This window comes from Lissotriton vulgaris, chromosome 11 (assembly GCF_964263255.1).
Source record: "Lissotriton vulgaris chromosome 11, aLisVul1.2, whole genome shotgun sequence".
Lineage (NCBI taxonomy): Eukaryota > Metazoa > Chordata > Amphibia > Caudata > Salamandridae > Lissotriton > Lissotriton vulgaris.
The window spans coordinates 801,014,974-801,041,545 of NC_141699.1; positions in this window are offsets into that span (position 1 = coordinate 801,014,974).

The window sequence follows — 26,572 nt, forward strand, 5'->3', positions numbered from 1 at the left end:
CCATACCATTACATCCAGATACCAAATATATTTTCTCCTTCAAATTCGATGACCATGTTTACGTTTGGAATCGTGTCCCTCAGGGTTACACAGACAGCCCATTGATTTTTAATCAGATATTGAAGAAATGCCTTGAGCCTTTGGTGCTGCCTAGAAATTCTGTCCTAGTGCAGTACATAGACGATCTATAGTTGGCATCTAAAACTCAAAATGACTGTGTTTTGGATACCATAGCTTTACTGAATCAATTGGGTGAAGGAGGACATAAAGTTTCACCTCAGAATCTATAATTTTGCACCACTTCAGTGAAATACCTGGGGCACCAGATAGAAAGAGGTTTAAGAAGAGTAACATCAGAAAGAATCAGAATAATCAAAAACATGAATCTACCTCAAACTCAAAAGGAGATCAGAATGTTTCTTGGAGTTGTAGGTTACTGCAGGCAATGGATTGTGGGATTTGCAGTCCAAGCAAAGCCATTGGTACAGATGACAAAGAAAAGAGCAAAGGACCCAGTAGAGTGGGATGAAGAAAGCATGACTGCTTTCTTGAAATTACGAGAATGTCTGTGTTCAGCTCCAGCACTAGGGATGCCTGACTACTCAAAAGAATTAGCACTGTTCTGTGATACACGAGATAATTGTGCACTCTCAGTTTTGACCCAAATACATGGTCTGATGAGACGTCCTGTGGCATATTTTTCTTCCACATTGAACCCAGTGTCATCTGCGTTGCCAGGATGTCTGAATGGAGTAGCTGCAACTGGCGCGAGTTTTGAGTCTTGAGCAAATTAGTCTGTTATTATGGGACATCCAGTAACCGTATATGTCCCACATACAGTTGTGATTTTGTTGAAAAGGACCAAAACTCAGTATCTGACTAGTCGATTGACTAAAGATGATCGAATCCTTGTAGGTGCAGGAAATGTAACCATAGCCAGGTGTAATATTCTGCAACATTGCTACCTGATTCACATTTTTCAGAAGTAAAGTAAGAAGTCGAACATGATTGTATGGACCTGACCGAATACAGTACTAAACCACGTCCAGACATAAGAGAAGAACCATTGACAGATTCCGAATATGAGCTATTTGTAGATGGCTCATGCATGAGACATGAGGAAGGAAGTTTGAGTGCTGCCTATGCTGTATGTACTTTGGAGGGTTCAATTGAAGCATCCTATTTACCTGGAGTCAAGTCTGCAAAAGTAGCCGAATTGGTTGCATTGACAAAAGACTGCAAATTTGGGAAAAATTGGAAAGTAACCATTTACACTGATAGCCAGTATGGTTTCGGGGCTGTGCATGACTTTGGCCAACTTTGGATGCAAAGGGAGTTTCTGACTTCTTCAGGTAATCCTATTAAGAATGGTTACTATGTAAAAGACTTGCTAGACGCAATTCAATTACCAAGAGAAGTGGCTATGGTCAAGTGTGCTGCTCACCAATCCGGAAATGACAAAGTGACAGCTGGTAACAGATATGCTGACCATTTGGCCCAACATTGTGCCATATATAAATTGTCAGTAAACAAAATAATTGATACATGTGGAAACAGCTGCCAACTTATGTTGTTTGAAGGTGTGAGAACGTGGGAGGAAGTGAGAGACTTGCAGAATGAGGCAGAACCAAAGGAAAATGGAGAAAGATAGGTTGTCAGAGAAGGGCTGAAGATGGTGCCATTGTTTACCTTGATGGTAGGCCTGTGTTACCAGACTGTATGCTTGCTCCTATGGCTAGGATGTACCATGGAGATTCCCACCAGGGCGAGATGCCATGATCCGATTGCTCAGACAATCCTGGTTTAATGTGAAATTCAGGAACATAGCAGAGGGTCTTTGCCACGGATGCTTAATTTGACAACAAATGAATCCTGGTAAGAAAACTGTAGTTTGTCCTGGGAAAATTGGGAAATCAGAGGGGCCCTTCATAGGACTGCAGATTGATTTTATTCAGTTACCCCCTTGCCAAGGAGTGAAGTAAGTCCTTGTCTGCCTTTTTTCAAAATGGGTGGAAGCTTACCCCACTTGCAAAAATGATAGCATCACTGTAGATAAACTCCTACTCAGGGAACTCATACCTCGTTTTGGTTTTCCAGTAATGATTGAATCAGACCGAGGCTGTCATTTTAATAATGAAATAATTGGCCTAATCTGTGAAGCATTCAAAATTAAGCAAAAGCTGCACTGTGCATACCGCCCAGAGGCTTCTGGAGTGGTAGAACAACTGAATGGCACAATTAAGTCAAGATTGGGAAAGATGTATGAATCTACCTGATAAGAGTGGCCTGATGCTTTATCTCTTGTTCTGATGGGACTCAGGACTATTCCAGACAGTAACACAGGCTTGATTCCTCATGAAATCCTGATGGGAAGAGCAATGAGGCAGGCATGGGTGCCAGGACACAAGCTGATAAATATATCTGATGACTTAGTACTAGAGTACTGCAAAGAACTGGCTGACCAAGTGTATTCTATCTCTCACCAGGTTGGGGAAGACACTGTCGCCAGACAATCAACTCCAGCACATGATCTGAATCCAGGTGACTGGGTAGTGCTAACGAAACATACTCGGAAATCTTGCCTAGCACCAATATGGGAAAAACCACGTCAAGTGATATTGGTTACCACCACAGCTGTAAAGTGCGATGGAGTTCCACACTGGGTCCATGCCAGTCACACAAAATGAGTAACAGAACACAAAGAAGTAGGCGCTGAAGGTTGTGCAGCTGAGGGGTCTCAAGAAGTTGGTCCCAAAGTAGTTGACGAAGAACAACCGAGCAACAGCCAGGATGATTGGATTCCAGTAATTGAAATACCTGAAGAGATCATAAGAACAAGGAGTCAAACTTATTTAGACAGACAGAGTGATAGTGAGTATGAGACAGGTCAAGAAGAACGTACTCAGATTACAGAAATCCAAACCAATAGTAATTCTGAGGAGAACTGTAGGAAGCTGGATATCTGACTATTTGGCTACCTCCAGTTTTTGCCTGGTGTTTTGCTGGTTTTTGACTTAATTGGTCTGGGACCCTGCTATTCAGGGCCCCAGACTATCTGCGTCCTCTATAAAATGGACACCATGTACTTTAGGTACATACCAGATTGGTTACTGGGTCACCCTTGTGAGTCCCTGTATAGTGTACCCAGGGCATAGGTTCAAACAAGTCCTACCAGGGGCTGCAGCATGTTTTGTGCCACCCCTGGTTGGGCTTCCAAACTGACACTGCAGGTCTGTTCACACAGCCTGGGTAAGGTGGTGTAATCACCCCTTGCTTAGATAGAGTATATCTATATCTACCTTATATATAAACACATAGTAACCTATAAGCCACTCCTATGGCAGGCCTCAACAATCCTGGAGGCAGAGTTCTTGGTTTTATGTGAGAGGGTACCCTAGCATGAGCTGAGCCCCTCTGCAGCTTTCGGAACCATCTCCTTATAGCTGTTCTATAACATTGCCATACCATATACTCTTAAGTGAATTATAATCCTCGTGGTTAATGCTAACTTTGGTTTGGCTTTATCAAAACATGTTGTGTAAGGTGTCAAACACTTTGGTATACTACTCCCCTGCCAGTTCTGGCAGAAAGGGGTAGCATTCCACCCTACTAGAGGGAGAAGACATGTAGTTACTGGTATACCCGGTTAAAGTTAAACAGAGCCTCAGCATCACAAAATGGATGCTGCTGCCACAGACACGAATCTGACCTCCTGCTGCTGGACAAAACTCCAGCAGGGGAGGCTTGGACAATAGGTTTCCTGCCCAGAGAGGTGCTAGCACCTCCCCAGACAGGCTTTAGTGTATTGGGGCAGGGAAGGCTGCATTCAGAATACATTTTCCAGACACTGCCTGGGGCACACAAGGTGCTCCATGCATAGCCCGGTTCAAACCCGTTGCTGGGGCACTCCAGCCCCACTCTGGTGTGAAACTGGACAAAGGGGAAGGTGTGTAACCACCCCCTCCCCAGGTCCACCCATAGGAGGGACCTTTCAGGTAGTCCAGCCCCCAAACTTAGTATAAGTATAGGAACTCAACACGTCTTCCTGGTTCTTTGCCCGTTGGCTAGTGAGCCCCTGGAAGACTTCCTTTTGAATATAACTCACTTTCCTGGTTGCTTCAGGCTTGCTCCAACTTCTCCCCAAAATAGAAGTTCCTCAGACCTTGCTGGTCTGCACCGAAGCCAATCTTCATCTCCTGGATGGATTGCGTTTGCCAAGGCTTGTTGGGTCCAATCAGGATACCGATACGTTCAGTCAACTAAATCCTTTGTGGGTCAGCTTGAATCCAGCTCCTGGTTGTCGTAGACGCTCGCTGGTCCTCGTGGCTCCAGAGAAAAGCTTCACCTTCTTCACCTGGAAACACCTGACATTGCCTGGTTCCTTCCTGGTACCTTCCTGGTCACTGGCCTGTGACCCAGACTTTGTCCCTTCTGCTTTCAAGTTCTTCAGATCTTTTGTCCACCCTTGGATCCATCCAGTCACTTTTCCTCTGGTCGCCTGCAGCACTTCTTTGAAGCTCTCCATTGGAATCGACAACGAAACCCGACACGAAAAGACACCTATGCACTCGGCTTCCCTGGGTGAGGTCACTTGAGTACTCTGGTGCTCCTGTGGGTATTGACTCTCCTAGTGTCCTAGTCTAAAAGGGCTCCATTGTAGTTCACTCCTTTGGTCCCTTAATCTTTAACTTTGTAACTTCTACGTTTTCCATAGAAAGTCAATGGTAACCCGCAGCTGTGTTTAGACACTGCACGTGTCTCCCGTGGGCCTCCTACTTCCTAACCTTTGGCTGTTTAGAGTAGCCTCAGCAATTTCACAGGCCATAGGTCTGCTTTCTAACTCTCATGTGGTTCTTATACCACTATTTTAGTATATGGTTTGTGAGGCCCCCAGGCCAAAAACGTATACTGTGCAACTTATCGTATGCCAATTAAGTTCCTTGTATTTTAATTTTACATCAGACCTCATAAAGAGTCCAAAGGGGTTGTGGTTAGAATAAATACATATATATTTGATATATACCTTGTGTGGTGTGCTTTCATTTGGTACTCAAGAGATTATAAATGGTAAAACAACTACCTTAACTCGCCTCTAAGTCTTAGCCTGAAGGCTGCTCTCCATGCTATCACTAGGATAGCTTGCTATAAGGTTGACTTTACAACCACCATCAATAAGGGTCGATTTAGACTGGTGCAATGGTGCCCACTAGAACTAGTGGGCATCATATGCCAGGCAAACTTCTCACATTGGTGTGCAGTGTGTGGGATTAGAGCTTGCATTGTTTTACCAAATAATCTTGAGAATATCATTTGAAAAATCACATTAAGGTACCTGTAGGTACATATAAATCAAGATTTACAATACATAGGTTCTACTGAACTTAGCAGTTGTAGGTGGTAAGGGCTTAGCACACCCTGACTACAACTCCTAGTACGTTTCTAGTACGAAAACAGTAGTGTAGATAGGTGCACACACCACACCTCACTAGTCATGGCGTTAAGGGTAGGAGGTAGTACCTCTCTGCCAGATATCAGCAATCTGCAGACAACTAAGTATGACACCTTCTCTTTTCAAGACTTGAGAAGTTTGTGTGTGGCCAGAAAGTTAAGGCAAGGACAGAGTCCAACCACCCAACACCTGATAGAGATTTTAGTGGCAGATGAATTAGCAAAAGCATCAGGCCCAGGTAATCAAGTTAGTAGGGAGGGGGGCCATCCTTCATCAGAAGAAGACCCTACTGGGTTGCCTCAACAGGAGGATGATGGTGAGGATGAAGACCAGGAGAGTGTCACTGGACCTCCCCTGGGAAACACAGGACTATCTGGTAGTGGAGAGGGCCATTATGGGCCTTCCTCTATTCACTCAGTTAGGCCTACTGGTGGACCTAGAAGGGAGCTATCCTCACAAGGAGAATCTCACCATTCCAGTTCATCAATAGGGTCCTCTGTCTCTTCTCACAGCAGAAGGAGAAACTCCCTGTTACTTTGCTCGTCCTCAGGATCAGTTTGATGCCAGAATGAGTCCACCTCTTGATCTACCCAAGCCTGAATTGCCGTAATGGCACAGGTCAGTGGCAGGATCAAGTGAGGGAAGGAAGGGAAGGGAACAGCAGAGGAGACCGGAAACACAAAGAACAAATATCACATACCATGTACTAACTAAGCAATAACTCACACTATAGTTTGCTATACTACGGGTTCTATACCTGTAACAAAAAGTAAGGAAGGACCCTATGTATGAGACCTTTTGCCACACAAGAAGTGTAATAGTATCATCCGGTGTACACTCTAACTGTATATGGGAGACAAAAACATAGAAGAGAAAACACACCATGAATGTGCTACTTCAGAATAAGGTACTACAACCAATCCATGTGAGTAAATGCTTACTAGGACCTACCCCTTGTCTGGATACTGGTGCTTGTCTTGATACAGGAAACTATTAATAGTCATATCCCCATGTAATTTCTGCAAGCAGTTCTGGGTAAATGAGTCCCCGGAATACTATAAGGTCCAGTCTCATGTAAAAGGAAATTAAGGTTGTGTAGGGGTTATCCACTAAGAAGGGTTTCTTCACCCAAGGAAAATTCCACCCTTTGCTCATTATTAAGGAAGGTAATTTTCTGACCGGTTTGTAAGGAGTTTTCCTCGTCTTCTGATTGGGTCCTCTACCAGTCACGGACGAATTATAACCAGCAGAAAATGTCTATCACCAGGAAACAAACCAAGTCGTCCCCCTCACGAGCGCGCACCGGGCTGCTCACCAACGGAGGGCAAATGCAAGAATCGGCCAAAAATGCAGATCGAAAGAGAAACCAAGAAGGTCGTCCTCCGCGTAGCGGACGGAAATGAAGCTCAATAGCAAATAATGCCAGTCGTCCTCCGCACGAGCGCCGCACCGGGCTGCTCAAACAATGGAGGGCAAATCAGTAATCGGCCGACAATGCCGATCGGAAGAGAATCCACGAAGTCGTCCTCCACACGAGCGCCTCACCGGGCAGCTCACCAACGGAGGGCAAAACAAGGTAGCGGTCAGAAATGCCGTTTGTAATTTCTCTAGGAACCAGCTCACAACGCTGTGAAGATCCAGGATGAAGTTGAGAATATCCGACAGTGTTCCCTGTTGGCAGACCTGATTTATGAGCCGTCCTTGCTACGTAATGACGTGCAAAGCCTTATGGGAACTGTAGTTTTGTTCACGGAAGATGCCTAACTCTTCCTGTTGACGATCAAGCTCACTTCAGACATATGACACTCCCCTGCCAGGAGGAGGAGCACTTCTACAGAGAAGACGGAATATGAAGCAAGGATGGAAGAGACCAAGCTTAGGATCAGAAGGCAAGAAGTTGCCCTGGCCAAAGAGACCCTAGATCTTGAAAGAGAGAGAACATTGTTTGGGCTAGAGCCCACTGGTGGCAGCAATATCCCTAGTGGTAGGGATAGGTCTCATGACCATAGAAACCTGAACAAAATTGTCCCTCCCTATCAGATTGGGGGTGACAGCCACAAGTGGATAACTGCTTTGGAGAGGGCCTGCAAAGTACAGCATGTACCCCAGAGTCAGTGGGCAGCAATTTTGTGGCTCTCCTTTTCAGAAAAGAGCAGAGACAAGCTCCTCACTGTTAGAGAAGAGAATGCCGACAACTACAAAGTTCTGAAGAGTAGGTTGCTGTTCAGAGACACCCAGAAGACACAGACTCAGGACTGGACTGATTTTGTAGATTGTGCTACTAAGGCTTTGTAGGGCTGGTTACTGGGCAGCAAAGTACAAGACTTTGCAGGATTGTATAATTTGATTATGAGGGAGCAGATCCTTAATAATTGTCAAATCCAGCTTCTACACTAGCACCTGGTGGACACTGATCTGACCTCTCCCCAAGAATTGGGAAAGAAGCCAGACAAATGGGTCAGAACCATTGTAAGGTCTAAAAATCAGGGTGGTGACCAGAAGAAAAATTCTACCAAACCACAAGAGAAAGGTGGGGATAAATCTAAAAGAGAAATCCACAACAGGGCCCCAAAAATCCTCTGAAGGGGTGGGTCCCAAACTCCTTCCTCTACAGTTAAGAACAACAATAAGGAAAAGGTTCCTCCAAGTATTACTCAGACACCTCCTGTTACTACTAGTAGTAATCCCCCCGTTGGTTGGAGTGCCCCCAAAAATGTGGCTGGGTTTACTTGGGGAGCTCAGGTGGACTCTGCCCCAACCAGGTCCCCTACTACAGCAACTCTTGTCAATACCTTGGAAAAGTACCGACAGGAGCCCCACATCAATGGCCAGAAAGATGTGGCCTATAGGGACACAGGGGCTAGCATCACTATGGTGACTGAGAGACTAGTCCCCTCAGAACAGCTTTTACCAGGGTTTACATACCAGGTGACCAATATTGATGGAGTGCAGAAAGATGATGCCATGGCAGTAGTAAATCTCAGCTGGGGAGTTGTCACTGGCCCAAAGAGAGTGGCAGTGTCTACAAACTTGCCTGTAGATTGCTTACTGGTCAATAATCTTGAGATCTCAGCCTGGGCTGAGATAGAAAAAGAAACCCATTCCCAAATGGTAGGCCTTCCTGAAAATGTTGGCAGGGCTGGGCATCCCAAACCCAGACAGATATTAGTGTTGTGAAGCCTAAAACTATGGATCACTCCACTCAGACAGAGAGCATTGGGGAGGAAGAAAAGTCTCCCTCCCACCAGACCATAGGTGAGGGTCAGCCTCCTCAGGGAACTGACCCTACCCCTTGTGAAGGAACTGCCCCAGAGGTAGCCAGGCCTGGCCTGACAGAACCACTGATGTCAGTGGACCCTTCCAAGGGGGTATCCAGTCTGGAGCAGGTAACCTGCCCCTCTCTACCCTACCTCAATCACTCCAGGGCTGCAGAGGTCAGGGAGGCCAGTGGACCTAAAAGGGCACCCTGTTGTGAGAAAGTGCAATCTTTCTTGCGTTGGTATGCCCCCACTTTTTCTGACTGCTGATGTGCTTTGACTGAGTGTGCCCTGGGCTCCTGCCAACCAGGTGCCCAGGGCCTGTGTTCCTTCCCTAAAAACTGTGTTACAACAAAACCCAAATAGCCTTTCTAGCCACCTGTCAGCTCCTAGTAAATGGAACCCTAGGTACCCAGGGCATGGTGACCAGAGAAGACCCCTGTGGGCTGCAGAACTTATTATGCCACCCTCAGGGGCCCTGTACCCTTACACCCACTCACTGCCTCTGCAGGCTGAGTGTCTAGGTACAGAACCAAACAGAGAGTCAACATGGCACACATCCCTGTGTGCCATGCCCACAGAACCCTCTGCCCAGGCATACTTCAGTCACCCCTCTAGCTTGGTGCCCTATGCCAGAGGTGTGGGCACAGGTGCATGAGCCATATGCCCCTACAGCTCCCAGGGCCATTCCTGGGCACTCTAAGTGCAGTGATGCCATTAAGAGTATGTGGTGCTGGGAGGTCATCATTACGAACTCCACAGCACCATAATGGCTACACTGAAGACTGACAAGTTTGGTACCAAACTTCTCAGCACATTAAACCTGCACTGATGCCAGTGTGGGACTTAATGTAAAATGCACCAGAGGGCATCTTAGAAATGCTCCCTGAAAACCTAACCTACAATCCACGTCTGGGCTGAGCAGCTGCAGAGGCTGCCACCCAGCAGACATGTTGCTGGACCCCTGGGTAGGAGAGCCCCAGCTCTCCTGGGCCTGCAACAATGCACATCCTGGACGAGGTGCAAATTCTCCTCCCCCAGGATGGTTAGGGGGAAGATTCAAAGGCATACCGCCTCTGTGAGCTTCTCCTGGCCAGTTGCTGTACCCAGCAACCAGCCCCCACCCGTCCTGACTCCCATTCTGGCGGGAAGACTGGTGGGAAAAACTACATCAGGAAGGGGGTGTGCCAGCCAATGCAACTCCATCCCTCAGGTGGGGGAGGCGAGGTGAAGCACGACCCCGGGCTCCAGCAAACTTGAAGATGGAGGGCCCGCCCAATCCCAGCTAGGCTCCTGCCACCCTCCCACAGGAGAGGAGCAGGTTAGGGGGTGTACCCACCCAAGGACAGGGGCCCATTGGTCCCTGTCCTTGCCCTACCTGTAACGCCCCTAAAATTCAGTATTTAGGGGCTCCCTGAACCTTCCTGCCTTAGATCCCGATAACCAAAGTAGAAAGAAGAGGAAGAAGACCCGCTGTGCAGCTGCTACCAACAGGACAACTACAACTGACTTGACCCCAGCCCTACCGGCCTGTCGATCTTGGAACCTGCCCCTGCCTAAATCCCGGTGACTCCTGTTGACAGCAACCTTGAAACAACCAAAGGTCCTGCCCGCCTTGGCCCTCCTAAACATTGGGACCCATCAGCAGAGGCTCTGCTGCAACGACCCACCTGGTGCCAGTAGGAAGCTCCGGACCAGCCCACTCTGCACCAGCCGAGCCCGGGCCGGGCCCAACCGAACCAAGACCAGGAGGACGTCCCCCCGGCGACTGGGACCCGAGGTCCAGTGCCCAAAGAGCCACCTCGACGAACCAGACGACGCCTGCAGACCCAGAACCAGGGGCCACCCCAACCGCGACCAGCCGAGGGTAAGCTTTACAGACACCCAAAGACACCGCTGCACCCGGTGCCATACAGCTCCCTGTGGCTCCCTTTGGGGTACCTACCTGTGCTCCAAGATCCCAACTTACCTCTCAAAGTGCTGGTCGCCCCTGGAGAGTCTCTGTCCCCGAGCCTGCACCCTTTGTTCCCATTGGATAACATTGAGCGCCAGATGGCTCAAAAGCACCCTGCACCCAGCCGCCCGGTGCCGCTGGCTGTGCCACCTTGTCCTATCCCACTTCCCCCCTTGCCCTGAGCAAGTTTACAGGAGCCCAGCTCCCACAGCCGCGTGGCCTGCAAGCCAGAAGCCACCAACCGGAGGACCCCTTTCACTCATTGGATAACAATGGGCCTAACTACCTCTTCACCCGCCGCCCCTGTGCCGCTGGGAGTGAACTAACTGTACTTATCTGACACTGGGGGACCCCTGAGTCTATGCCTAGAACCCTGACTTCACCAGCCAAGTACTCACCCGGAAACCGATATCTCACTTACCTGCCATTGGATAACATTGACTGGTTTGACTCGAAAAAACTCCTAAGTGTGAGATTTTGGAAACTAAAGATATTCATATAAAATCACCCGAATTCCGAATTCCGAAGTACTCACCTGTGATCAGGGGAGAAGCCAGTACTGTACCTTGTAGCCCAGTACTGAATCGCTAAAGTAATCCTACCGTATTCACTGGTAACCTGTATTTTCTCCATAGGAATCCATTGTCTGCTTTTCTCTGAAATTTCTTCAAAGTGTCTACTTTTGAAAACTTGAAATATTCTTTATAAATCATACGAAGTACTTAAACACAATTGCTCACCTGCTTTAAGTTTAGACCCCAGTGCTGGCCCTAGGAGACCAGTACTGCATTACAAAAGTAACAAGATCATACTTTACAGGCAACCTGAATTTTCTCCCATTGGATAACATTGCCAGATTTCTATTGAAAAGTTTCTAAGTGTGAACTTTTAAAACAGCTTTATATTCCTGAAAATTCACTACAGTAACTAACTCGGTTTGGCTAAATTGGGTTCAGCTCAGACCCCAGGACTGAATTTAAGACCCAGTCCTGGGATTACCAAAGTAATCGACAAAGTAATTACTTGTACTTATATGATGAAAACCCATTGAATTCAATGCTATAACTTGTTTAGAATTGTGTTGCCTACTGCAACCCCTGTATCTACTGTGTTCACAAAGTTTATTGCATCCTTGCAAAGTAATTACATGAGAGTATTCATATCTAGAAAAGTATATTTTTATGCCTGTTGGTTCTAAAAATAAAACATATATATTGGATAGAAAAACAATTGGCCTGGAGTTCAGTCCTTGAGTGTGTGAAATCTTGAGTGTGTACAACAAATGCTTTACACTGTCCTCTGGTACTGCCTTACTGCTCGACTAAGCTACCACTTTGGAGAGTAAGGTCAGCCCTGACTTTAACCTCTGTTATACCTCTGGGGTTTGTGGACTCTGTGCACACTGTACCTCCTTCTGATCCAGTATATACAGAGCCACTTTCTCACATTGGTGGATCAGCGGTGGGATACAAACTTGCATTTGTTGGACTACTTGGCTACCATCTGATCACACGACAAAAGCCATAAATTACCTTTAGAATTCTGAAATAGTTTTTTCCAAAATACTAAAAGTCTGGTAGGGCCTTGCTTAAGTCCCATTAGAATTTTGAAACATAAAAGTCACTATAGTTGGGGTAGAGGGTTAGAACTATCAGGTTAGAATTTCTCAAGAAAACCCAGCTGTTAGTAATGATAGCACAGACATGGTGGAGGAGCTCGACCTCACACCCTACTTGCACTTGGACTTCAAGGAATTGAGGTCCCTATGCAAAGTGAAACAAATAGTCATGGGCCTGCATCCAACCAAACATGGGCTCCAGGAGCTCCTGGCTGAGTATGCATAAGGCCACCCATCTGAACAGGGTGACACCCAGTAAGAGGAAGAGAAAGTGGATGAGGAGGATAATATTGATCCCCGATCATCCCTAGGGAAGAAAGGGTCCCTTAACTCTTGATTCCAAGAGTCAGCCTCTGGGAGCCTGTGACCCACACAGGTGGACTGGGCCGCAGAGAACACATTGGGGAGGACCTCAGTGAAGAGGATAACTACTTGGCAAAGTTGGCCAAGAGATTAGACCTAGAGACCAGACTCCTGGCTCTAGAAAGAGAAAGAAAGGAGATGGGCTTAGCCCCCATCTCCGGTGGCAGCAATACCAATAACAAGGATAGAGAGCAATCTTATGATCCTAAAATCCCCAAAGGGATTGTCCCTAAATTTGAGGAAGGTGATGATATCACAAAGCGGTTCACAGCCTTTGAGAGGGCTTGTGATATCAGAAAACTAATGAAACCTTTCTGAGGGCACTTCTCAGGGAACTGTTCTCTGGTAACTGCAGAGACAGGCTTCTGACCTTTTCTGGGCCAGATGCAGGGTCTCATGACCTCATGAAGAAAACTCTGACTGAGGGATTTCGACTCACTACTGAGGAGTACAGAATAAGGTTCAAGGGGGCTCAAAAAACCCAGCCCCAATCCTGGATAGATTTTGTAGACTACTCAGTAAAGACACTGGATGGCTGGTTAACTGGACAAAATGTGCATGATTTTACTGGACTTTATAATTTGTTTATGAAGGAACACATTTTGAGTAATTGCACAAATGAAAAGTTGCATCAGCATTTGGTAGACCTAGGTCTAATTTCTCACCAAGAATTGGGAAAGAAGGCAGACCACTGGGTCAAGACTAGGGTAACAAGGACAGCCACTGGGGGTGACCAAAAGAAGGTGGTCACAAAGACTCCCCAGGGGAAGGGTAGTGAGAATCCCAAAGATAAAAAGTCTGAGTCTTCCAAAGGGCCGCAACACCCTGTACAGGTGGGTGGGACCCAAACTACTCCCTATATGCCTCAGCCCTATAGGGGAAGAAACTTTGATCCTAACAAGGCCTATTGTAACAACTGTAAGAAGTTGGGACCTTTAACTGTAGACAAGAACTGCCCCTACAATAAAGCCCCTAAGTCACCCAATGCAGCTACTCCAGGAACAGTGAGTCTACAGATGGGATCAGAGGAGTGCCCAGAGCAGATCTGGGAATACACTCAAGCTAGTCTAGTCTCCTTGGGAGATATGGAATTGGCCACTGTAGCTGGTTGGCCACCCAACTGTAAAAAGTATTTGCAATACCCCTCCATTATTGGAACTAGAGTAGAAGCCCTGAGGAATACAGGTGCCAGCTTCCCTATGGTGAAAGAAATGCTGATTTCCCCACAGCAATACCTGATTGGGAAAACTTACCCAGTCACCAAAGCTGACAGCATTACCACCTAACACCCTATGTCTATGGTGACACTAGGTTGGGGGGAGTTTACTGGCCTGAAACTGGTAGTGGTCTCTCCACAATTGCCAGCTGACTGTCTGCTTGGTAATGACCTGGAAACCTCAGCTTGGGCTGAAGTTGAGCAACTAACCCATGCAGCAATGCTGGGTATCCCTAGACTGGTGTGTGTGCAAACCAGAGCACAGAGCAAAAAGAAGGGTAAGTAGGTTTGGAGCCTGAAAGTATGGCCCAACCAACCAAGAGAAAAAACCAGAAGACTGGGGGACCGGCTTCTACACAGCAACCATCTCAGGACCCCTCTCCTCAGGGAGAGGGCTTGGAAACCCTAGATGGAACTGAGCCCATGGATCTTGAGCCTTACCAGGTTGGACTCCTGGGCCCAGGGGGACCCACTAGGGAAGAGCTGTGCCAGGGTCAGCGAGACTGCCCCACTCTTGAAAGCCTGAGGCAGCAAGCTGTTTCAGAAGCCCAGGGAGATGTCAGTGGTACCCACTGAGTTTATTGGGAGGAGGGATTACTGTAAGCTGAGGCAAGAGACCCAAAGCCTGGAGCTACCAGGAGGGTGGTAGTGCCACAGAAGTACAGGGAGTTCTCCTAACTCTAGCTGATGACATCCCCCTAGCTGAACAAAAAGTGAAGGAGTTTGTGAGCTCCTGTGTTACCTGTCAGGCCAGTGGCAAGACAGGTGGCAAACCAAAGGTCCCCCTGATACCACTGCCAGTGGTGGGGGTACCCTTTGAAAGGGTGGGTGTGGATTTTGTAGGTCCACTTGAACACCCCACAGCCTCAGGGAACAAATTCATTCCAGCAGTAGTGGAACATGCTACTAGGTACCATGAAGCAATTCCCCGTAGGATCACTACAGCTACTGCAGTTGCCAAGGCCCTCCTGGGTGTCTTCACTAGGGTAGGGTTCCCTAAGGAGGTGGTTTCGGGCAGAGGTTCCAATTTTGTGTCAGCTTACCTGAAACATATGTGGAAGGAGTGTGGGGTGCAGTACAAGTTTACTACCCCATACCACCCACAAACCAATGGTCTTGTTGAGAGGTTCAACAAGACATTGAAGTGGATAATCATGGGACTCCCTGAAAAACTCAATAGGAGATGGGATGTCCTGTTGCCATGCCTGCGTTTCGCTTATAGGAAAGTGCCTCAGAAGGGAGTGGGGTTCTCACCCTTTGAGCTTCTGAGTGGCCACCCTGTAATGGGACCACTTTGTCTAGTAAAAGACAATCAGACCAAGTCAAGGAAACATCAAAGCTGAGGTCAGCAAAATGCTGGAGCTAGGGGTGATTGAAGCCTCTGAGAGCCCTTGGGCTAGCCCAGTGGTTATGGTCCCCAAACCTCATTAACAGAGTGGAAAGAGAGAGATGAGGTTCTGTGTGGACTATAGAGGACTCACCTCTGTCACCAAGACAGATGCTCAACCCATTCCAAGAGCAGATGAGTTGATAGACAAACTAGGGGCAGCCAAATTCCTCAGTACCTTTGACTTTACTGCAGGGTACTGGCAGAATGGCATGGCTGCATGACCAAAAGAGAAAACAGCATTCTCCACCCCTAATGGGCACTACCAGTTTACTGTGATGCATTTTAGGTTAAAGAAAGCCCCTGCCACCTTCCAGAGGTTGGTTAATCAAGTCCTGACTGGACTGGAGTCCTTAAGTGCAGCCTATCTGGATGATATTGCTGTCTTTAGCTCCACCTGGCAGGATTACCTGATCCACCTTGGGAAGGTACTACACGCCTTGCAATCTGCAGGGCTAACTATCAAGGCATCCAAATGCCAGATAGGGTAGGGCACTTTGGTATACCTGGGCCACCTTGTTGGTGGGGGCTAGGTCCAGCCCTTACAGCCCAAGATCCAGAGAATCCTGGACTGGGCAGCTCCAACCACCCAGACCCAAGTCAGGGCATTTCTTGGCTTGACTGGTTACTACAGAAAGTTTGTGAAGGGATATGAGTCCATTGTGACCCCCCTCACAGAACTCACATCCAACAAAATGCCCAAGAAAGTGAACTGGACTGTTAGCTGCCAAAAGGCTTTTGACACCCTGAAAGAAGCAATGTGCTCAGCACCCATTCTAAAAGCACCAAACTACTCCAAGCAGTTCATAGTACAGACTGATGCCTCAGAGCTGGGGATATGAGCAGTCCTCTCCCAGATTAATGAGGAAGGCCAAGACCAACCTGTTGCTTTTATAAGCAGGAGGCTACTCCCCAGAGAGCAGCGTTGGAGTGACATTGAGAGGGAGGCCTTTGCTGTGGTTTGGTCCCTAAATAAGTTGAGGCCCTACTTGTTTGGAACTCACTTCCTGGTTCAAACTGACCACAGACCTCTCAGATGGCTAATGCAGATGAAAAGGGAAAATCCAAAACGATTGAGATGGTCTATCTCCCTACACTCAGACAATGAAGACCACTGTGGCCTGCAGCAATTATTGTGCCACCCTCAGGGGCCCTGTACCCTGACACCCACACACTGCCTCTGCAGGCTGAGTGTCTAGGTACAGAACCAAACAGAGAGTCGATATTGCACACATCCCTGTGTGCCATGCCCACAGAACCCACTGCCCTGGCATACTACAGTCACCCCTCTAGCTGGGTGCCCTACGCCAGAGGTGTGGGCACAGGTGCACGTGCCCTGTGCCCCTACAGTCCCCAGGGCCATTTCTGGGCATTGTTAATGCAGTGATGCCATTAAGAGTATATGGTGCTGGGAGGTCGTCATTACGAAATCCACAGCAGCATAATGGCTACACTGAAGACTGACAAGTTTGGTACCAAACTTCTCAGCACATTAAACCCACACTGATGACAGTGTGGGATTTAATGTAAAATGCACCATAGGGCATCTTAGAGATGCCCCCTGAAAACCTAACCTACAATCCACATCTGGGCTGAGCAGCTGCAGAGGCTGCCACCCAGCAGACATGTTGCTGGACCTCTAGGTAGGAGAGCCACCGCTCACCTGGGCCTGCAATAATGCACATCCTGGGCGAGGTGCCAGGTCTCCTCCCCCAGGTTGGGCAGGGGGTAGCTTCAAAGGCATACCGCCCCTGTGAGCTTCTCCAGACCAGTTGCTGTACCCAGCAACCACCCCCCACCCGTCCTGACCGCATTCTGGCAGGAAGACTGGCAGGAAAAACTACGCCACAAAGGGGGTGTGCCAGCCTATGCCAACCCCACCCCTCAGGTGGGGGAGGTGAGGTGAAGCACAACCCCGGTCTCTGGCCATCTTGAAGATGGGGGGCCCTGCCCAATCCCAGCTAGGCTCTTGCCCCCGTCCCACAGGAGAGGAGCCGGTTAGGGGGTGTACCCACCACAGGACAGGGACCCATTGTTCCCTGTCCTTGCTCTACCTGTAACTTCAGTATTTAGGGGCTCCCTGAACCTTCCTTCCTTAGATCCCGATAGCCAAAGAAGAAAGAATATCAAGAGGAAGAAGACCTGCCGTGCAGCTGCTAACAACAGGACGACTGCAAACGACTTGGCCCCAGTCCTACCTGCCTGTCGATCCTGGAACCTGCCCCAGCCTAAATCCCGGCGACTCCTGCAGACAGCAACCTTGTGACACCCAGAGGACCTGCCTGCCTTGACCCTCCTAAAGATTGGGACTCCCATCAGCAGAGTCTCTGCTGCAACGGCCCACCTGGTGCCAGCCAGGAAGCTCCGGACCAGCCCACTCTGCACCAGCCGAGCCCGGTCCGGGTCCAACCGAACCAAGACCACGAGGACGTCTCCCCGGTGACTGGGACCCGAAGTTCAGTGCTCAAAGACCCACCTTGATGAACCAGACGACGCCTGCAGCCCCAGAATCAGGGGCCACCCCAACTGCGACGTGCCGAGGGTATGCTTTTCCGACACCCAAGAAACCCCCTGCACCCGGCGCCCTACAGCTCCCTGTGCCTCCCTTTGGGTTACCTACCTGTGCTCCAAGATCCCAACTTACCTCTTGAAGTGCTAGTCGCCCCTGGAAGGTCTCCGTCCCCTAGCCTGCAGCTTTTGTTCTCTTTTGACCTTTGCCATTGGATAACATCGAGCGCCTGACATCTCCAAAGCACCCTGCACCCAGCCGCCCGAGTGCCGCTGGCTGTGCCACCCTGGTCCTATCCCACTTCCCCCCTTACCCTGAGCAAGTGACCAGGAGCCCAGCTCCCACAGCCGCGTGGCCTGCTAGCCAGCAGCCACCAACCGGAGGCCCCCTTTCCCTCATTGGATAACATTGGGCCTAACTACCTCTGCACCCGGCCGCCCCTGTGCCGATGGGAGTGAACTAACTGTACTTATCTGTCACTGAGGGACCCCTGAGTCTATGTCCAGAACCCTGACTTCACCAGCCAAGTACTCACCCGGAAACCGACATCTCACTTACCAACCATTGGATAACATTGACTGGTTTGACTTGAAAATTCTTCTAAGTGTGAGATTTTGGAAACTAAACATTTTCATATAAAATCACCCGAATTCCAAATTCCGAAGTACTCACCTGTGATCAGGGGAGAAGCCAGTACTGTACCTTGTAGCCCAGTACTGAATCGCTAAAGTAATCTGTACCGTATTCACTGGTAACCTGTATTTTTTCCATAGGAATCTATTGTCTGCTTTTCTCTGAAATTTCTTCTTTTTACTTTTGAAAACTTGAAATGTTCTTTAAAAATCGTAGGAAGTACTGAAACGCAATTCCTCAACTGCTTTATGTTTAGACCCCAGTGCTGACCCTAGGAGACCAGTACTGGATTACAAAAGTAACAAGATCATACTTTACCTGCAACCTGAATTTTCTACCATTGGATAACATTGCCAGATTTCTATTGAAAAGTTTCTAAGTGTGAACTTAAAACAGCTTTATATTCTTGAAAATTCACTACAGTAACTAAATCGGTTTGGCTAAATTGGTTTCAGCTCAGACCCCAGGACTGAATCTAAGACCCAGTCCTTGGATTACCAAAGTAATCGACAAAGTAATCACTTGTACTTATATAACTGTTGATAGTATTATTGTTTTTTAGATACGTTTTATCGTTTTATACAGTAGAGTTCTAATACATGGGCTATTCATATTATGTAATTTAGAATAATTAATTTGTCAGCCAAGGGATCCTTTGATTCTACTACTGAATAGTACTCTAATCCCCTGGTTTGTTAAAGGGGTCAATCTTGTTTTTGCTACACAGGTTCTAAAAATAAAACATATATCTTTTGGATATAAAAAAATTGGCCTGGAGTTCAGTCCTTGAGTGTGTGAAATCTTTTGCTAACTGAGTGTGTACAACAAATGCTTTTCACTGTCCTCTGGTACTGCCTTACTGCTTGACCAAGCTACCACTTTGGAGAGTAAGGCAACACTGACTTTAACCTCTGTTATACCAGAGGTTGACCCTGAGAGCACAGTGCAACTCAGTCATGGAAAGAAAGGCATGCAAGGTGGATAGTGATTGGAGGAAGCTGAGCCCAACATTAGTGGAGCCTCACTTCAGTACTCCATCCCAGCACCAGCCTTTTACTTTACCAAAATACACCACAGGTAGAGATTCCCTTTGGTGGAGACCCTCTGATACCCTTAGGGTGAGGGATTGCTTAGTGGACCATGAGACGGTGGTAAACATGCTAGTGCAGGTACTTCCTTATATGGCCACTTAGGCAATATAGGCTTACCTGGTCAAGGATAGCCTAATCTCCTTTCGTTTTGTTGGGGGGTGGGTTGTGTAGGAAGGTGGATATCTGACTAAATGGTTACCCCCACTTTTTGCCTGGTGTTTTGCTGGTTTTCAACTTAGTTGGCCTGGGACCCTGCTATTCAGGGCCCCATACTATTTGCTTTCTCTATAAAAATGGACACCATGTACTTTATGTACATACCAGATTGGTTACTGGGTCACCCTTGTGAGTCCCTGTATAGTGTACCATAGGTACCCAGTGCATAGGTGCACCCACGGCCTACCAGGGGCTGCAGCATGTATTGAGCCACCCCTGGTCGGGCTTCCAAACTGACACCGCAGGTCTGTTCACACAGCCTGGGTAAGGTGGTGTAATCACCCCTTACTTAGATATAGTATATCTATATCTACCTTATATATAGACACATAGTAACCTATAAGTCACTCCTATGGCAGGTCTTACAATCCAGGAGGCAGAGTGCTTGGTTTTATGTGAGAGGGTGCCCTAGAATGAGCTGAGCTCCTCTGCAGCTTTCCGAACCATCTCCTTATAGCTGTTCTATGATATTGCCCTACCATACACTCTTAAGTGCATTATAATCCTTGCGGTTAATGCTAACTTTGTTTTGGCTTTATCAAAACATGTCATGTAAGGTGTCAAACACTTTGGAATACTACCCTCCGTCAATTCTGGCGGCGGGGGTAGCATTCCACCCTTCTAGAGGGAGAAGACATGTAGTTACTGGTATACCCGGTTAAAGTTAAACAGAGCCTCAGCATCACAAAATGGATGCTGCTGCCACAAACACGAGTCTGACTTCCTGCTTCTGGACGAAACTCCGGCAGGGGAGGCTTGGACAATAGGTTTCCTGCCCTCCCCATACAAGCTTTAGTGTATTGGGGCAGGGAGGGCTGCATTCAGAATGCATTTTCCAGACACTGCCTGGGGCACACAAGGTGCTCCATGCATAGCCCGGTTCAAACCAGTTGCTGGGGCACTCCAGCCCCGCTCTGGTGCAAAACTGGACAAAGGGGAAGGGGCATAACCACCCCCTCCCCAGGTCCACCCATAGGAGGGACCTTTCAGGTAGTCTAGCCCCCAAATTTAGTATAAGTATAGGAGCTGTGTCCCTTGGACTTTAGATTACCCTGGATGAAACTTTGAAACATATATCCTGGACCTTCGATGTTCCATTTTGTCTGGAAGACGGAAGACATCTCCCTTTTGGTCAAGGAGTGACCACCCTGTTCAAACAGGCACCAAGAAGCATCTTGCCAGTCTGCATTGTCGAGACTCCCACCAGATCCCGAAGACTCTGCGACACAGGACACAAACTTCCAGACATCTCTGACGCTGCTCGACATTCCCAGCAAAGCTGAGAACCGTGGCGGACACGAGAGACGTGGGACCGGAACTCCTGGACATCCTGCATTTTGCAAGCTGTATCAATTGTCCAAGGAATTTGGAAGTTGTGCTTTGGGGTGCTTGAAGCCCCAGCCCAAAGCCACATTTGCACTGACGCTCAGGTCCCCACATTCCATGAGTGTCCCGTGGGGCCTGCTCCTGCATTTCAGCTTGACGCATCTTCCCACTTCCTTGCCCGTTAGCTACTGAGCCCCTTGGAGACTTCTTTTATAAACTAACTCACTTTCCTAGTTTCTGCAGGCTTGCTCCAACTTCTCCCCATAAAAGAAGTTCCTCAGACCTTGCTGGTCTGCACCAAAGCCAATCTTCATCTCCTCTATGGATTGCATTTGCCAAGGCTTGTTGGGTCCAATCCGGATACCAACACTGCAGTCAACTAGATCCTTTGTGGGACAGCTCGAATCCATCTCCTGGTTGTCGTTGACACCTCCTGGTCCTCTTGGCTGCAGAGACATGCTTAACCTTCTTCACCTGGAAACACCCAACATCACCTTGTTCCTTCCTGGTTCCTTCCTGGTCACTGGCCTGTGACCCAGACTCTGTCCCTTCTGCTTTCAGGTTCTTCAAGACTTCGATCCACCCTTGGATCCATCCGGTCACTTTTCGCAGCTCTCCAGTGGAATCGACGACGAAACCCGACACAAAAAGACACCTATGTACCCGGCTTCCCTGGGTGAGGTAACTCGAGTACTCCGGTGCTGCTGTGGGTATTGACTCTTTTAGTGTCCTAGTCTAAAAGGGCTCCATCGTAGTTCACTCCTTTGCGCCCTTAATCTGTAACTTTGTAACTTCTACGTTTTCCATAGAAAGTCAATGGTAACCCGCGGCTGTGTTTAGACACTGCATGAGTCTCCCATGGGCCTCCTACTTCCTAACCTTTGGTTGTTTAGAGTAGCCCCAGTGATTCCACAGGCCCTAGGCCTGCTTTCTAACTCTTATGTGGTTCTTATACCACTATTTTAGTATAAGGTTTTTGAGTACCGTAGGGCACAATCGTATACTGTGCAACTTATCGTATGCCAATTAAGTTCCTTGTATTGTACTTTTTCCTCTGACCTCATAAAGAGTCCAGAGGGGATATGTTTAGAATAAATATATATATATTTGATATATACCTTGTGTGGTGTGCTTTCATTTGGTACTCAAGAGATTATAAATGGTAAAACAACTCACTTAACTCGCCTCTAAGTCTTAGCCTGAAGGCTGCTCTCCATGCTACCACTAGGATAGCTTGCTATAAGGTTGACTTACAACCACCATCAATAATGGTCGATTTAGACTGGTTCAAGGTGCCCACTAGAACTAGTGGACATCATATGCCTGGCTAACTTCTCACTAGGACCAGATAAGGAAAGATCAACATACTCAGACATCCTACACACCTGTCAAAGCTCCAGAGTCTGAGGAGGGACAGATGGGTACTAGGGCAAAAACTCAGGCAGAAAAAAATCAAGCGCCTGAGCAGGACTAGATAGATGTAGAAAAATGTGTTCAGAAAGAAGAAGGCGAATTAAATCAAAATCAAAGTCAGAAAAACCAACACCTGAACAAGGCCAGATTTGTAACCAGGCAGAATAAACAAAAATAAGACCTGGACCTAGTCAGATAGAGAGGAATTCTGAAGACCGCCATGAACAAATTGTGCCACAACTGAATGAAAATAAAAGAGTGTCTGAAGAAGAACAAAGCACAGTGCCAGCTAAAATGGCCTGGATTTATTAAAAGACTGAAATTTCGCCTTAAAACAATAAATGAAGAACCAGAACAAGTAAATGAAATATCAAGTCAAGCTGGACAATCCACAGAGCAACCAAGAAGGAGGAGTCCACATTTGAAAAGACTGAATAATAAATTTAAAGGCACTGAATGGACTTCCGTCATCCTTGAAGATTTTGAAAACATAGAAATAAGTTATGGAAGTGATGACGATTTATTTGCTGATCAGACTGACGACGAAGTGAGACCAACCTGAAGGGAAAATACACAGGTTAAAAGGCTGTGTAAAAGTTACAAAGAGGGATTGAGAATCCTTAGTCAGTAATGGCTGTTTCAAGCGTTGCTCGAAAATCTAAAATAAATTGCTTAAAGACATGCTGTAGAATATGCACATGTAGTGTAGTGATAATGCTCATAGTATGGTTAGGTCTGACAATAGCTATTCCTTATCTAATGAATAGAAACATGCAGAATGACACTAATATACATGGAAAGGTAGATACACCTGAAAAGTTAATTACACTCAAAATGATAGATAGTCTTAGACAGCAGAAAGTAGATTTAGAAGCATCAGATGAGGAAGGATTACACTATAGTAAAGTTAAAAATAGAACCAATTTAAATGTGTTTGCTAACCTGTTAGTTACATTATGTAGAAGCTATGGTGATAAGTGATTGTTATGTTTGTATGAAATTACCCACATCTGTAGCCGAGGGTGTGACTTACTACCATTTGCCCCTGACATGTGATATTTCATGTAGTATTTTAGCTAGTTTATTTTATAAGAAAGGACATTTACAGTATTATTATTCTAACTCAGATGTGATATTTTCTGAACTTCCTAAACGTAGTAACCTAAATCCTGTACATACTAAAAGTGACGTAACTCGTTATATGGGTGAATATTTTCTAAAAATAGGTACTATAGATATAGCCGAAGCACACAAGAACACCTTAACATGTAGTTTACATGAGAAAGAGAATATATTTTTGAATTTAGTTGAGAAAAGGAGACAGGATTTCCAGAGAAAAGCCACTGAACAGAAACAAAAGATTCCTACATGGGCTGAAAGTAAAAAGTTTACCCCAAATTGCAAGACTCAAGCTCCTATGCTGCTTGATTTTGAAATGAAAGGGAAACTCTTTCTCCATAGAGAGAAACCGAGTTATTATACAATATATTTATTCGTTCCAGTGAATGTGAACACAATTTTAAGGTAATTGGGGGTTGGGGTTTCAAAGATGGAACAAAACCAGTATTTCTTGGAATTTAATATATATGCGGAAACAAGGCATATTATAAACTGCCTGATCATTGGTATGGGAGTTGCTATTTTGGAATAGTATTCCCAAAGGTATATCATGTAAAGAGAATCACTGGAAACAATGAAGAAAATAATGGACTAACCCCTAGTAAAAGAGCTAGTTTTGCTGAAATTGTAGGTGATATATTTAGTGCAGTGATACCTTCAGTGGGAGTGGTTCTGAATACTCAAAGAATTTGCAAATTGTCAACAGTGGTGGATCGCTTATCAACTGACGCTGCTAAAGGATTTTTGATGATCAATGCAAGTCAAGTATTTCTTTATTCGGTTTTCTATCACATAAAAAAACCATAAAAGCATTATCACAAATAAAAATAATTTTCAAAAATTTTAGATTAAAATGAAATACTACCAATAAACGCAGATATTATTTATAAAACATACAAAATACAAAAAGGGGATCTATTTACAATGTAATCTGTACTATGCCTCTTAGAAGAAGTTCGAGCTATCTGCATGCGGCCTTAAAAAGTTACATCTATTCAGTTATTACTAACACATTAACATTGTAGGAAATTCATGTTCGATCCAATGATTGTTTACAGATTAGGTAGATGTCTAAATATACATTTCAAGAATTTAACAATATGCTTCGCTATCCACTCGTCATCCAAATACTGTAAAGAAAGCAAGGCGGGACGGCATCTCCTAATGCCCATGAATCTTAATATCGGTATCAGCCAGATCTTTCTATGCTCAATATAATATTTGCAAACAAATAGAGTATGAATGGTTGCCTGAGCCAAAATGTTGTCGCAGGGACATGGAGATAATTCTAGTGCCCAATTATTTCTCTGCGGAAAGGCAACCAGACGGTGGAATACATTTAGCCTAAATCTGATCAAAAGAAATCTCTCAAAGGTGGAAAAGTCATGAGTTAGGTAAGGCTGAATAGAAAAAGTGGTCTGAACAGCTATGGAATGTTGTACATAAGGTTTAATAACCTCTTTAGCCATTCTCATTTCTTCTAGATATGCTAGGCACATTACTTTTAGTGTCTTCCTTGAAAGAGAACGGATTGAGGATGGTACAAAATAGTATTTTTCCAGCCCTAAAGCACTTAAAAAGCATTTTATGTATAACAGCCAGCCAATTTTATGATAGCGATCAAGGAGCATGCAGTCTAAAATGATCCCCTGAGTAAAAACATTTTTATCTGAAGACCAAATTCGATGCCACAGGAGGAGTGGTTGTATTTTAGCTAGATCTGATAAATACGGAACCCCCAATTCAATGTGGCATGAGAAAGTGGATGTGCTCCGTGGGACCGCTAGAAGGAACCTCAAAAGGCATTTTCACCGAATTGTAAACTGTCCGTGTTTACAAACCCGCATACACCCATACACCTGCCCCATACTATGCGAGTGACTGACATTTACCTATATATATCTGTAGGAGCTGCGGGGGAGGCCTTTTACCCAATTTTTTAGAAAAACTTACAAGGGCCATAGTGGCTCTCGTAAGGTGGAATTTCCTAGACTCAATAGCTGGTTTCCAATTTAGTCTATGATCAATAGTAATACCCAAGTAAGGATACTGGTCTGTGGTGGCTAATTTCTCTTTTTCTAAATAGATATTCTTTAGCCTTTTTTTTCCCGGACCTGCTATAACAAAAGTTTTTTTAATGTTTATGCACAGATCCAGATTGCCCATAAATTGTGAATATCTATTTAACGCCTTCTGCAATTCTAGGGGTGTTCGTGCGAGTATCACCACATCGTCAGCGTAGAGGAGCTCTGGAATCTGTTGTTGTTTATTAAAGGAAGGTCCCGGCTCCCATTAATCATATTCCTCTCCAGCCCGTTGGTATAAAGCGTGAAGAGGAATGGGGCCAAGAAACATCCTTGTCTGACTCCTCTCTCAACCCTGAACGAAGCGGTTAGCTCACCCTGTGCCCTGTATCTCACCCTAGCTGATGAGTTAGAATATAATTCACGCAGAAAGTTCACCAGTGGTTCTTCAACCCCCATTTCCGTTAAAACGGACCAAAGTTTGGAATAACCAACACAGTTGAAGGCTGCTGATAAGTCTACGTATACCACTAGCAGCCCGCCCCGGCGTTGCCTGGGGCAGAAGGGGGCTGGGGGCAGCATTTTAAGGCTCTGTGGACTCCCGCCTGCCCTGACATTGCCCAGACCGCATCCCTCCCGCCTCCCGCCTCACCGCCGCCCCACGCCGCCTGCCCCGACATTGCCCAGCCCGCCTCCCACCCGCCTCGCGCCTCGATCCTCCCGCCCGCCTTCCGCCTCCCGCCTGCCTTTGCCTTACCTGAGCCGCCCGCAACGGACTTCACCGCCACTCCTCGCCGCACGTCACCGCTCCTCCCCGCATGTCGTCATCACGTCTAGGTCGAGGTCAGCGTTACGTCGCAGCCAGTGCTAGTTTTAGGGGACTACTTTGTTTTGAAATTTTAATTTTTTAGTTTACGTTTTTTTTTATTTTATGTCGCCTATGTCCATCTACACACCCTGAGGATTCCAACAATGTATTGGGTGTGTGGATTGGCGC